Consider the following 12,483-nt stretch of genomic DNA (forward strand, 5'->3'; position numbering starts at 1 on the left):
ATGCTTGCGGATCCACAAATGCACATATATATATATAGATATACGCTTTGCGAGTTCAGAAACTGTCCGCTTTCCCGAAATGGTTCGGCGGCTTTACCATGGTTTAATGGCGGCCGAGAGTCCCATGTACGGACCGCTTTGCAATATCGCGTGTTCAGCTGTGATAATTAAGTGTTACGGTTCTTGGTTCGTTATCCACTTAGTCGCCGCAATTACACGCTGGATTACGCCGCACATTCGGTAAGCAAAGTAGCAATTTGTTCCAAAGCGCTAGCAATCCGGATGAAGTATGACACCGTGAGTCCGCGTGACCCGATTAAGACGGTTATTATATTTAAGATTCATTATTTTTCTGTTTGATGATACTTCCAATGATGATATGTACGAAGACATGTATTTCTGTAAGTAGAACAATAATGGATACTTCGATTTCTGTAGAGGAGAGAGGGGGGGCTTTGTACAAGGGCAGCTTTAAATTTTATAAATTAAAAATATCTGTCCTTTTTTGCGATTATAAATTGTAATTTTTGAAATAACAACACTGTCACAGATAACCGTCAAGTGATAGCTGCCACGATTGCAATTATTAATATAATCTAGAAGCATTTTGTGCTTTTGTGCCTTAATTCGTACTAAATGTTTCATCTCGTACACGTAAGCATTTTAAAATTAAACCAATAAGTAATTTACATTTCGTTATTCTATATGTGTTTTTTCTTACGTCCATGTCTACGTAATAAAAAGATGAAATATTTGGTTTTTATCGATTTGGTAAACAAAATAAGATTTTTTTTCAGTGTGACTGATAGAACAAAGCAAACGGGGCACCTTAAAACTTGTTCACTTCAATCGCGTTCACTGTTGTTTCCATATCAAAAAGTTTTGAAAATTTAAGTTTAGAATCAAATTAAACAGATAATTGTTCTTTTTCAGTAAACGATGACTGTAACTTAGATTTCACCGATGAAGACAAAGAAATGTTTTTCACATCAAATACTGAATTTAACTATGAGAATTTAAATCCAGATAATTTCGTATTAGTGAAATGTTCATTATAAAAGATAAGTTTGTTTTTCACAATGGTGAGATGAATTTAAAAAACAAAAGTTCTCACTTTTACACTGTTCTTACTTTTACAACTTTCTAAAAAAAATAGACGACAATAAACAAATTTTTCTTTCCTGCTAAAGGAGATAAGTGATCTATCAATAGAGTTGGTATAATCGCCAAATTCCATCAACAATTAAACTGGAAATACTTCGAGAACTGCGTCAATACTAACGATCGAGTTTGATTTTTCACATTTTCAGTTACATTAGTGGATAAATTTATTTTTCCAAGTTTTTGATTGTTCTCTCAAATGCGGTAATCTGTTTATATTTTATTGTTTTTATAAAAGATTTATAAGAGATTTATAAGTTTTTTGTAAGAGGGAGTTATAAATATTAAAAAATATAATTCTAATGCACTACTTGTTCTAAATTAGAATTATATTGATACGGTTGAGAATGACTTGAAGTAAGTCGAAATGCGTAAGGATTTTATACCAACTTTTTATATTTTTATACTTTACATTAAAAAATAGACATGTAAACATTTCCATTATTATACTTGCGCAACGATTACCGCGCTAACTCCTACTTCCCCTTACATTTTAGTCTTTATATTGTTAAATATCAAGAAGTCCTTCGACATTAATTGTTATTCTTAATATGTAATTATAGTCACAAATACCAACTTTTTCCTTAGTGTTGATTTAGCGTATATCATTTCACAATTTTAAAAATTGATTGCATTTATCTTCATCTAAAGAATATATAGAATATTATCAATCTTTAGTTAATCGTAAATTATCAAAAAGAGAAATGCTAATTGAGATATAATGATGGGATGTTAAAAATATCCCACGCGAGTAATTACGTTATATTTAAAAAAAACCATGCAAATAATATAGGATTAATAACGGGTCATCGTAACAATAAATTAGGCAATATAGGAAAATCCGATATAACTGATAAATTTGTAACGTTAACTGATGAAAAATCAATATAATTTTTTTTATAATAAAGGAAATACTTTTTTATAAAAATTGACTTCCATGATTATTTTATTGTCTCGTGTTAATTGTTTTTGATAAACTATTATTAAGTACGGAGATGAATGATTAATAAAAAATACAAGAGAAATATATACAGAAGAATATTTTCTATTTAATGTATACAGATCGAAGATATAAAATATTTGATAGACAATAGACAGCTTTAACGATTACTGTATAATATTCAAGAATAGAGATTAGCCTTCCTTGTTACTTTCTCCCTTTCTCTTTCTTTCATTTTCTCTGTTTCTTTTCTTTTCTTTTGAACAACAAAATTATCAACTATTTATAATAGTCCTTTTAATGACTTATAAACATGTACAACATTAAAATCCTGATTGAATCAAAGACAATAGCGAGACTTTTTGTGTGCGTACGCGTGTGTATGTGTGTGTGACTCACACATGTAGCTAATTATAAGTTACAACTTTTGTGGTATTTATACGATACTGTTACTCTTCTCTTTGATTCAATCCTCTGAGAATGACTTTTTGATTCTGTCCGAACAAGATTAGCGATAATACAGTCGTGATAACATTAGTTACACTGCATGTCAAAATAGTATCGAGAGAGTGGCGGTCGTTGCTGTTGGGCAAAATGATTTTCGCTGCACATAAATTTCTTTACTCTCATCTAAAATTGAATATATAATCTGCCTTTAACTACGTAAAATATAGAGAGATTTATGTACAATATTTAAACAAACATCTATCATCTCATTTTAAACAATTGTGATTATTAGCGTAATCTATACAAAAGTCAAGCTTGCTCAACAGTCACCGCCGCGCACTTAAGTCTCTACATTAGTTATGGTTGATATTTAGTTAACATTTACTCACAACCAGCTGATGATTTGTGATCGATTAGCTTTCCGCTTTAATTTAGTCGAAGGAACATTATTGCACACTTACAAATACACGTCGACACGCAACTCCATCCTTGTACGCTGTCATTACATAGCCACTCACACGCGATAATAATAATATATTCATATATTGAACATGTATTAACGGGTAATTGCTATAGTTACAAACAAATCAAACATTTGTATGTACAAAGATTTTGAATTATTAATTAGGAGATACGAAAATGTATCCACAAAGTCACGCGCAAAAAAGTAAAGAAATAAGTTTAATTAGAAACATTATAGACATCCAATCCAAAAGAACTATCAATAAAAATAGAGATTTAGATATCTTTTTAAATCTTCTGTTTGAGACTTAAAACATTCAAAACTTATAAACTTTTAAATTTTAAGTTATTAATTTTTTTTTAAAGATAAACGCAAATTTTCAATGTATTTCTTTATCATGTCGCGCATTCTTTTAGAAGAATCTGTGTTTATCGTTTAATATCTACTTCTCATTGTGAGCTAACAAGAAAAGTGTGAAAGTCCGTGAAGTAGAATTCCGCGAATATCAAGACATTCAAGGAGTTACGACTGAAGATACGCACGCAAAAACTTGAAAGGGATCTAAAGCCCTACTCACACTTTCTCTCTATTTCAACAATACGCTCCTCGCACATCTACTTCGAATGCTATTCAAAAAATAGAACGGAAAATATGCTCAAAACTTTTTACTCTTGCGCGCGTACGGTATTTCCCTTATGCTAAAAATCCTTTTGCGAGAATCTCTAACCTTTTTTTTATATGCACTTTAACCAGTATAACTGGAAATGGACCAAAAAAAATTCCACTCGGATATACATGTATGTGAACATAATTCAAATAACATTACAAATTTATTTATACATAAATATATGACTTTTTAAAATTTCCTTAAAAATATTTTCTTAAAATGAGTTAATTATGATGGATTTTAAATTAAAATTGTTGAATATTAAATATCCCCAAATATTTCTTGAAAAGAGAGAAATAGTAACTTGAAGTGATTTCCGTCAATAAATTACTCTACTTTACGTCTGCATCTGCATCATTAATTTATGTATAATAGAGAAACGATTGAAGATTTTTACAAGTCTTGCTCTCTTCTGTCTTACGCTTACATTTACTGATAAGTAATTCTTTCACTTTTTTGTTTGATCTTACGAGAGGATAGATCTTATGTTAAAAAATTCTGCGAAATATGTCGTAGATACTGTCGCAATTGACGAATCGGACCGATTAATTCTACGTCGTAGCCGCGAGATAATTTTAATCGAAAAAGTGAACAGACAACTCTCTATAGTGCCACATTGGCATTAAGAAGTGAGGTAACTTTGGTTAAGACGGTACTTTACAGCACCCGCAACCACCCATAGCAATTATATCATAGTTTGCAACGATAATTACATTCACAGAAGTTGAAATATTTTAAATCGTGATTAAAATAGTGATAAGTGCTTTCTGCGCATTATTTTAATGTTTAACTCGACTAATACTATATCCGGATCAATATTTGTATTATACAAAATCTGCGATTGGAATCGAGTTGATAATAATTTCAGAAAGCAATTTTATTCGAAAATTTTCCACTATTTGAGATTCGTCTTTCCAATTCTCGTGCAGGATTGTTCGAAGATTAGAATTACTATTTTTAAACATCGTCAAATCGTATCTTCATATATTTTAACGTTGTTTTAGCGTCAAACTGTTTCTTCATATATCTTAACGTATTGTTTTTGCGATGTATAAATGCGTTAACCACATTTTCCACGATGTTATTATCAAATGTGAATTTAACTATCAATTTTTTTTTTCATTATAAATGGCTATAGAGCTTCTTTGCAACAGAAGAATTCTCCAGTAGAAGATTAATAAAAATTTATGAATTTGTACCTGCACGAAAATTAAGTAGACTGTAGAAATTCTTGGGCAATTATGAGCGCCAATCTTGCCATTTTTTCACGCTATATTCAGTAAGCCGTTATTCTACGATTATTATCGATAGCTTAAAAATACAGTTGTCGATAAGAACATCACATCGTTTCGTAAACGCAATAATATAGTACAAGATTATATTAGATGACTTCATACTGATTGCGGGAACGCAGAGGCCTTAAAACCCCATTTGACCGTCTTAGTTGGATATAATAAAACGGTACATCTTATGATACTTTATATTTATATACGATAATGTAACTCTACATTTTGGCGTGACATTAATAGTAATCGCGTCAATCGATAATCATCATCCTTCATACAGTGAGATCTATCAACAACGATAATGGCTGCCTAGCGCAATGCATGTTCAACATGTAACTAGAGTTATGTACAAGGAAGTGTATGTGACACATATCGATGTCTATATATAGCGCTTACGTGAAGATTATTCACGACATGCCGCGAGTAAACACGAGTAGGTTACAGTATGTGCGAAAGTGCATCAATAATACAGAGATCGCAACTCTTTTTTTTCTGAAGACGAGATATTTAGAACTTTTGAAGGTACACTTGGAACTTGATCGCCAAAATAAGGCATCCAGTTACGGTTCCGATCGGAAATGCGAGTTTTTAGCTAGCGAAATTCGGAATCAATCTTTCTCACTCAATAAAAAACATTTTATATTTATGTTGAAATTGATTCTAAAATTTCTGTGTTGAATTTTTAATATAGCCAAGTGTGTTAATTTAATATAATGTGATAGTGTTATTTGGACATTTTGTGTTAAATTAATATTCAATATTTTTTAGTATTAAAAATGATTCAATTTCTGTTCAGAATTTCTCCAAGAAACAATGCAAGTTCCCATAGGTAAGAGAGACCGAAGATTACTTCCGACTCTCTAGGTAGGGTGCCAAGGCTGACTACACGAGGTACCAGGAGCGGTGAGTCGGACGGCTCTTGGTACAAGATTAGGGGCCTCTCCTGATGCATCCTTAATGGGAAAGAATATCCGCCTTCAGCGAGACCTCGAAAGCGCTTAAACTCAACGTGCTCAGGGTGCCTCGTAAGAAGCAGAGGCTAGGAGAGGATCAAGAAATGTGCCGCTGGTGTTCCCTGACTACCTTTACTTTAGCCAAGGATAAATGAACAGAAGTTTTAGTCAGTAGGCTATGAACGTAATATCGTAGGTGATGTGCATTCATAGAATCCAATACTCTCCCTAGATTCCCAGAAGAAAAGAAGGTGTTTGAAGATTTGCCGTCGCCTGAACAAAAAAAGGAGTTGTATGTATAGACTCGAGCAGCGCTGTGTCTCATCAAGATTTTGATTGAAAAGGGGATTAAATTTTCAGAATTTTAATGCATTTACAAACCCAATTAGGTAACAACACGCTTTTTAAATCTCAAGTGTACGAGTGGTGTACAGAAGTCATGATCGTGACATTCGAATGGCCAAGGGAAGGTCAACGATCTTTACAGAATAGAGATTAGCCCAACATCCGCGCGACATCAGTCCAAAAGATTTCTATAGGCATGGCATTGTTGCCAAAACGATGGAAGAAGTATCAATGTGTGAAAGGAAAGTACTTGAAAAAAGAAACCTAAATTGGCACTAACGTCTTATCACCACTATTGAAACTCCGGACGAAAGTTGAATCACCCATTTAACATAATTTATGAGTAAGTAAACAATTAACATAAGAATATATATATTGAAATGTGAATTTTAAGATAAATGAATAAAATATGTAAATTTAACACATTATAAATGTTAATTTTACTTTTAAAAAATATGTTTTTACGGTTTGCTTACAAATAATGTTAGTGTTATATTTTCTGTGTTTTTTTTTACATAATATGTATATTACTTTCTAATATATCCATCTTATGTTAAAAATTAACACAAAAACTTGAACCGTTTGGTATACGTTAAATGTGTTAAATTTAATACAATTTTTCCAAAGGTGTATGCGATGAACAAACAAATAATATTTATTGTAAAGACTTTAGTAGCCGAATTCGACTTCTTTCGATCTTGTTTACGACAAAGTTTTCTTATGCTTTTGATTACATATGACAGAATAACTAATAAAAAATGCAATCGCTCCAATCGGGAGTGGTTCCGAATTGGAATAGATTGCCATTATTTATTTTGTCGCAACGGCAATAAGCCGATTGCAAAATTTGCTAGTCAAAAGCTCGCGTTTTTTTTCGATCGGAATTGTAAATAGATGCCCAGAATAGCAACTTCGTTGGCACTTTGACAGAAGAAACCCCGACCTGGGAAAGACATTTTTTTGTGCCTCTGCACAATAACAATTACTAATCTTAATTGAACGATAGCATTGTAAAATTTAATAATTACTAAATAAATAATGCTTATAACATCACAAAAGCTAAAAAGTAAATATATTGTATATATATTCACATAAAAATAATCCCTTCAAAAGTTAATGACCTTAACATATGTATCAAGAATATATCTCTGAGGAACAGTCAAAAGCCTTCACTCTCATTGTTTGTTAAAAAGTTATTAACAAAAAATGTATTAAATACATCATCGTTTTCCGACATCTTGTACCTTTGAGAAATAAATACATTTACGAGAAACGAGATTCCACACAGGACACGTTCCGTTTTAGGCATGATGATTTAGGCGTATGATATATTGTTTTATCTCTCTTTAATATGAGAACAAGGTGAACAACAAGGATAAAATAATATATCATGCTCATCATGCGTGAAACAGAACTCATCTCTAGGTTCACTTCCACGGGAAGTGAGATTCAATCCAAACCTATATGTGTCTAGGTTTTGATAGTATTGCAGTGATTCCTCCGTAGGGGAGGGAGGGGCGTACTGGTCACGAGGTTTTTAACTTTCAACAAACATTATTATAATGTTAATAACAAAAATATGTAATATTGTATAATAAACCCCCTACAGCACAAAGTTGCACATAAGTTGCAGTAACACTGCTGCAACATTGCAACAATATTACATATTACAGCAATATTGCAGAGATTTTGCAGCGATATTGCTGTATGGGATCTTTAACATTCGTATGATTATATTTTTTATGAATAATTTTTAATCAAATAACAAACGACAGCTAAAATCTTTTGAATGTTACTCGGGGACATATTCTTGATATATGTCGAGGTCATTTACTTTTGAAGACGTTGATCTTATGTAAATATTATGATCTCTCTAAAAATTAACAAATTATACATAATGACAAACAGGTTATATTTGAAGAATGATTAAAAATTATAACGTAATAACAATTCGTAAGGCGTTAGCTGTGTAATATTAATTCTATCTTTGTACACTCTAGAAAATATTCTTCCATGTTATATGACAGAGCTGCCTAACTTCAACGTCACGTAAAAGAACACATGGAGACGAGCAAGAGAGAAACGTTAACTCGTGAACGCCTAGACAGCTCTGCTATACGACGTGTTTTACGGATATACGTTAAGATTCTAAGTTACATAAACTTTTCACTTTTGACATTTTACACCGATTGCATCGACATTAATTAATGATCGGTTCATATAATTAGAAAACATTTTTTTAACATTATCATAGACTGAATTATAATCTAGCCATTGCTAATTAGATCTGATCTCATAAAGATTGTCGATGCAATTGATTCTTATTCGTCGCGTGATCTTCCTTCAAATTGGCACAAGACTTTGATAAGAAGTGGACAATCTCTTGAAATAGCCAACAATATTTTCGAGAATGTCTCGCAAATTATGACAATCTTTCAAATTATGCAGAAATTCAATTAAAATATACATTCCATGTTTACATTCCATGTTTAGATATTCATCGAATTTTTTTTATGAAGTACGACATCAAAAACGCAGTTAATTATATCATTAATTTATATCGTATACTACAATTAGGCGTTTACTATTGTGTATGAATTCTTTGATAAATTTTTTTTATTTTACTAATTTAAATTATTACTTTAAAACCTAAAATTTGTCACCTTAAATTCTTAAAATCTGATATTATTATTTATATTCTTCTTTATATTACTTTTAATTTAACAAACCATTCCGCATTAACGGAAAAGGACCTTGTATTGCCCACTTTTGGTTTAGATCGTTTGCGACGAGGAAACAACGAAGTTGTAAGAGGAAGAAGTAGTATTAAAATCACAGGGAAAACAGCGATACGCGATCGGTATGAAATCGTGGGAATACAAATCGCATAAATTTTAATGTTTTAAACGCAGTCATGTCCCGGTATATTTTAAAAGATCGAATTTTCCTTTGAAAAGAATACTAACAAAATATTTTCAAATGAATTTGATTAAATTGATATGAATTCGAAAAAACATGCTTTGTAACATACAATTATACGAAATAATACGAATAATGCGAATTTTTACTATCATATTTAAAGTTTACCTATATATTTAAAGTTTTTAAAATTTGATTACTTTTACAAATAAAAGCATTTTAAACAATTTTACGATCAAATAAGAGCAGTTGAAAATTATTACGTGCAGTATCTGAAATTTATAATTATGCTCGAACAAGAATTTTAAGGACGTTAATAAATTAATGATTGCGACAGTGATATGCTCCGTCTTGCTGTAAAATTATTCGCAAAAGATTAATTTGCGAATTTTATATTTTCTTTCTTTTCTCTTTCTACTATATCTTTGAACTTTTAATAGTAAGTACTTTTTTCTCACTGGACGCTTCATAGTTATTAAAATCACCTACACAATATTCTGAAATAATTTTCATGACTATGACGAACATTTAACATTACTACATTGAAAAAAAATTTACTAAATTTATTAAATCTTAATAAATATTTCTTTGGATAGTCCTAGAAGAATATTTACAAAATTTAAACACAATTCATTAGATACAATAACCATTTGATTTTATCAATTTTTCATTTATCAAAATATTTATTTACCGTAAGTAAATATTGCACTAAGACTATATAAAGAAATATTTATTTCATAAATTTCATAAATTTTTTCTCAATGTGCAGTGTGCGTTTAATCGTGTTTTAATAAACATCGATGGATTCTGCAATTTACACAATTAATCCTCTACATCATGTGATGAGTAAACATCTCGAGAAATTTTTCCAAGATCAGCCGCATTAATCAATTTAATTTTGCTCAAAACATCTCAAGAACCGATCAATCATCCAAATTAAGAAATTTTTTTTTTTCGTGTTTTATGCCTACAAGTGATACAATAGTATAGAATGTTGAAAGATAAATGATACTTCTTGAAGGCATAAAATGCACATGTGATCTGTATAGATCACGCAAAGATTATAGTCGAATCGACTTTTAACAATAATTATAATTTGATAGAAGTAACGAGCTATTTACAATTAATTAATTGGTCTCACTTCGAAGGGCGCAGACTTTGCGAAAGGAGAATATAAATATAAAGTTTTGCCGTTTTGACAACCGCCGTATTTGAAACCGCATATGCTTGTTTCGGAATGTGTTTGAGAATAAACCCTGATTATCTCGGAATACCTATAGGCGTTGTTCTAATGTTGATCCGCGTGGCACGACTTTAATTTTAAAGTATACGACTAGCGCTCTCTCATGGGCGCTTTATTCATCGCCTTTTCGAAAGGCGGCACTTTTCGAGAGAAAAAGAGAGAGAGAGAGACCTTCTTTCTAGCGTGTATTTGATTAATGGAAACGCGCAATCTACGCGCCACAGTTTCCATATTTGAGCTCAAAAAGGTCGTGTGCACTTTGCACGGCGGAAACGTTAAGATTGCAGATGCAGAAATGCATCCGAAAGTCTCTTAATAAACGTAAAGCTAAAAATAGATGTGAGTGTATATATATATATATGTATATATACAGTGGGTTGCCAAAATATTAGAGACAGTGCGATTTTTCTATTAATTTTGATTTTGCAAGTGCCTCTTAATGAAATTCCGTGAAATATTTTTATTTTTAATGTCCATTCTGGTTATTTGTAAGTTCTATGTAAAGGCTGGCAATACTGACGATGACATTCAGCTTTCAAAATATTGACTATTATTATTTGTCAGTTTGCAAGCGAGTGAATACGTGTTATTGTCGTTACATTTGAAGTGTGAAAAATAAATTATAGCTCAATCTTGTTGCTAAAACTTATTTTTAATGTACGTTGTTTCATATTTTATCATTTATTAATAAAATAAAAAGATTTTTTCGTCTTTATTAGCTCTTATCTTTATTTTAAGTATGGGCAAAGGTGCAGATATTTCTCCAAGAAAAACCGCTGAAATTAAGATTCTTCTGCTGCATACAGATCATTCACAAAGAAAAATAGCGATGATTGCAGGCGTCTTAAAGCCAGTGGTAAACAGATTAAAAATAAAATTGGACCAAAATCTGCCTTTGGAAGTGAACCGAACAGGTAAGAGTGGACGAAAACGCATCACTACTCCACGTACTAATCGCAAAATTAGGAATATTTGCCTTCAGAACAAAAAGTTAAGTGTTGCACGACTCACAACGCTCGTAAACAATGATGAAATTGCTGTCTCTAAGAGAACTGTGCAAAGGATATTGGCTGAGGAAAACCTGACTGGCCATCGACCCACTATAAAACCACGTTTGAATTCATTTATGATGAAGAAGCGTCTGAAATGGGCTTGAGCACACCAGCATTGGAATGTTGAAGATTGGAATAAAGTAATTAAGCCTTGTTATATTGTAAAAGTTTTAAAATGTGACAATTTTACAATATTCTTTAATTTTACAGGTGTGCTTCTCAGACGAATCGACTTTTGAAATTTTAGCGGACAAGAGCGAGTTCGTACGACGCCGTCCCGGGGAAAAATATCATCCCGATTGCTTGGTAAAAATAGTGAAACACCCTACTAGTATTATGGTGTGGTCAGTGATATCCAGCAAAGGCATGGGACGTCTTCGTATCGTCCAGGGGACAATGAAACAAGACCAATACAAGCAAATCTTAGAAAGTCGGCTGTTGCCTCAGATTACTGATTGGTACCCGGAAGGTCAAGAATATGTGTTCATGCACGATTCCGCTCCGTATCACAAAGCCAGAAGTATTACAGCGTTCCTCGCTCAAAACCAAGTACCAGTTCTGCCGTGGCCAGGAAATTCACCTGATATAAACCCCATTGAAAACCTGTGGGAGTTCACCAAACGGATAATGGCCAAAGAAATCATAACAACTAAACACCAACTTATTGAGAAACTGATACAAGTATGGCACCATTCTCCTGAATTAAGAGAAAATTTAAAATCATGCATTGAGAGCATGCCACGTCGCATCAAAGTCCTTATTGCAGCGAAAGGCGGTGTGACAAAATATTAATTAATTAATTTGTACACATTGCTTGTATGAAACAATAAATATTTTCTACTTGGATGTGATACTTTTTCATTATAAATGTAGTAAAACAACATTAAAATAAGTTTTCAGCCATATTTTCACTAAAAAGCACTTGCAAACATAAAAATAACAGAAAAATTGCACTGTCCCTAATATTTTGGCAACCCACTGTATATATATAATATATGTATATAAAT

This window comes from Trachymyrmex cornetzi, unplaced genomic scaffold, assembly GCF_001594075.2.
Source record: "Trachymyrmex cornetzi isolate Tcor2-1 unplaced genomic scaffold, Tcor1.1 scaffold218, whole genome shotgun sequence".
NCBI classification, from domain to species: Eukaryota; Metazoa; Arthropoda; class Insecta; order Hymenoptera; family Formicidae; genus Trachymyrmex; species Trachymyrmex cornetzi.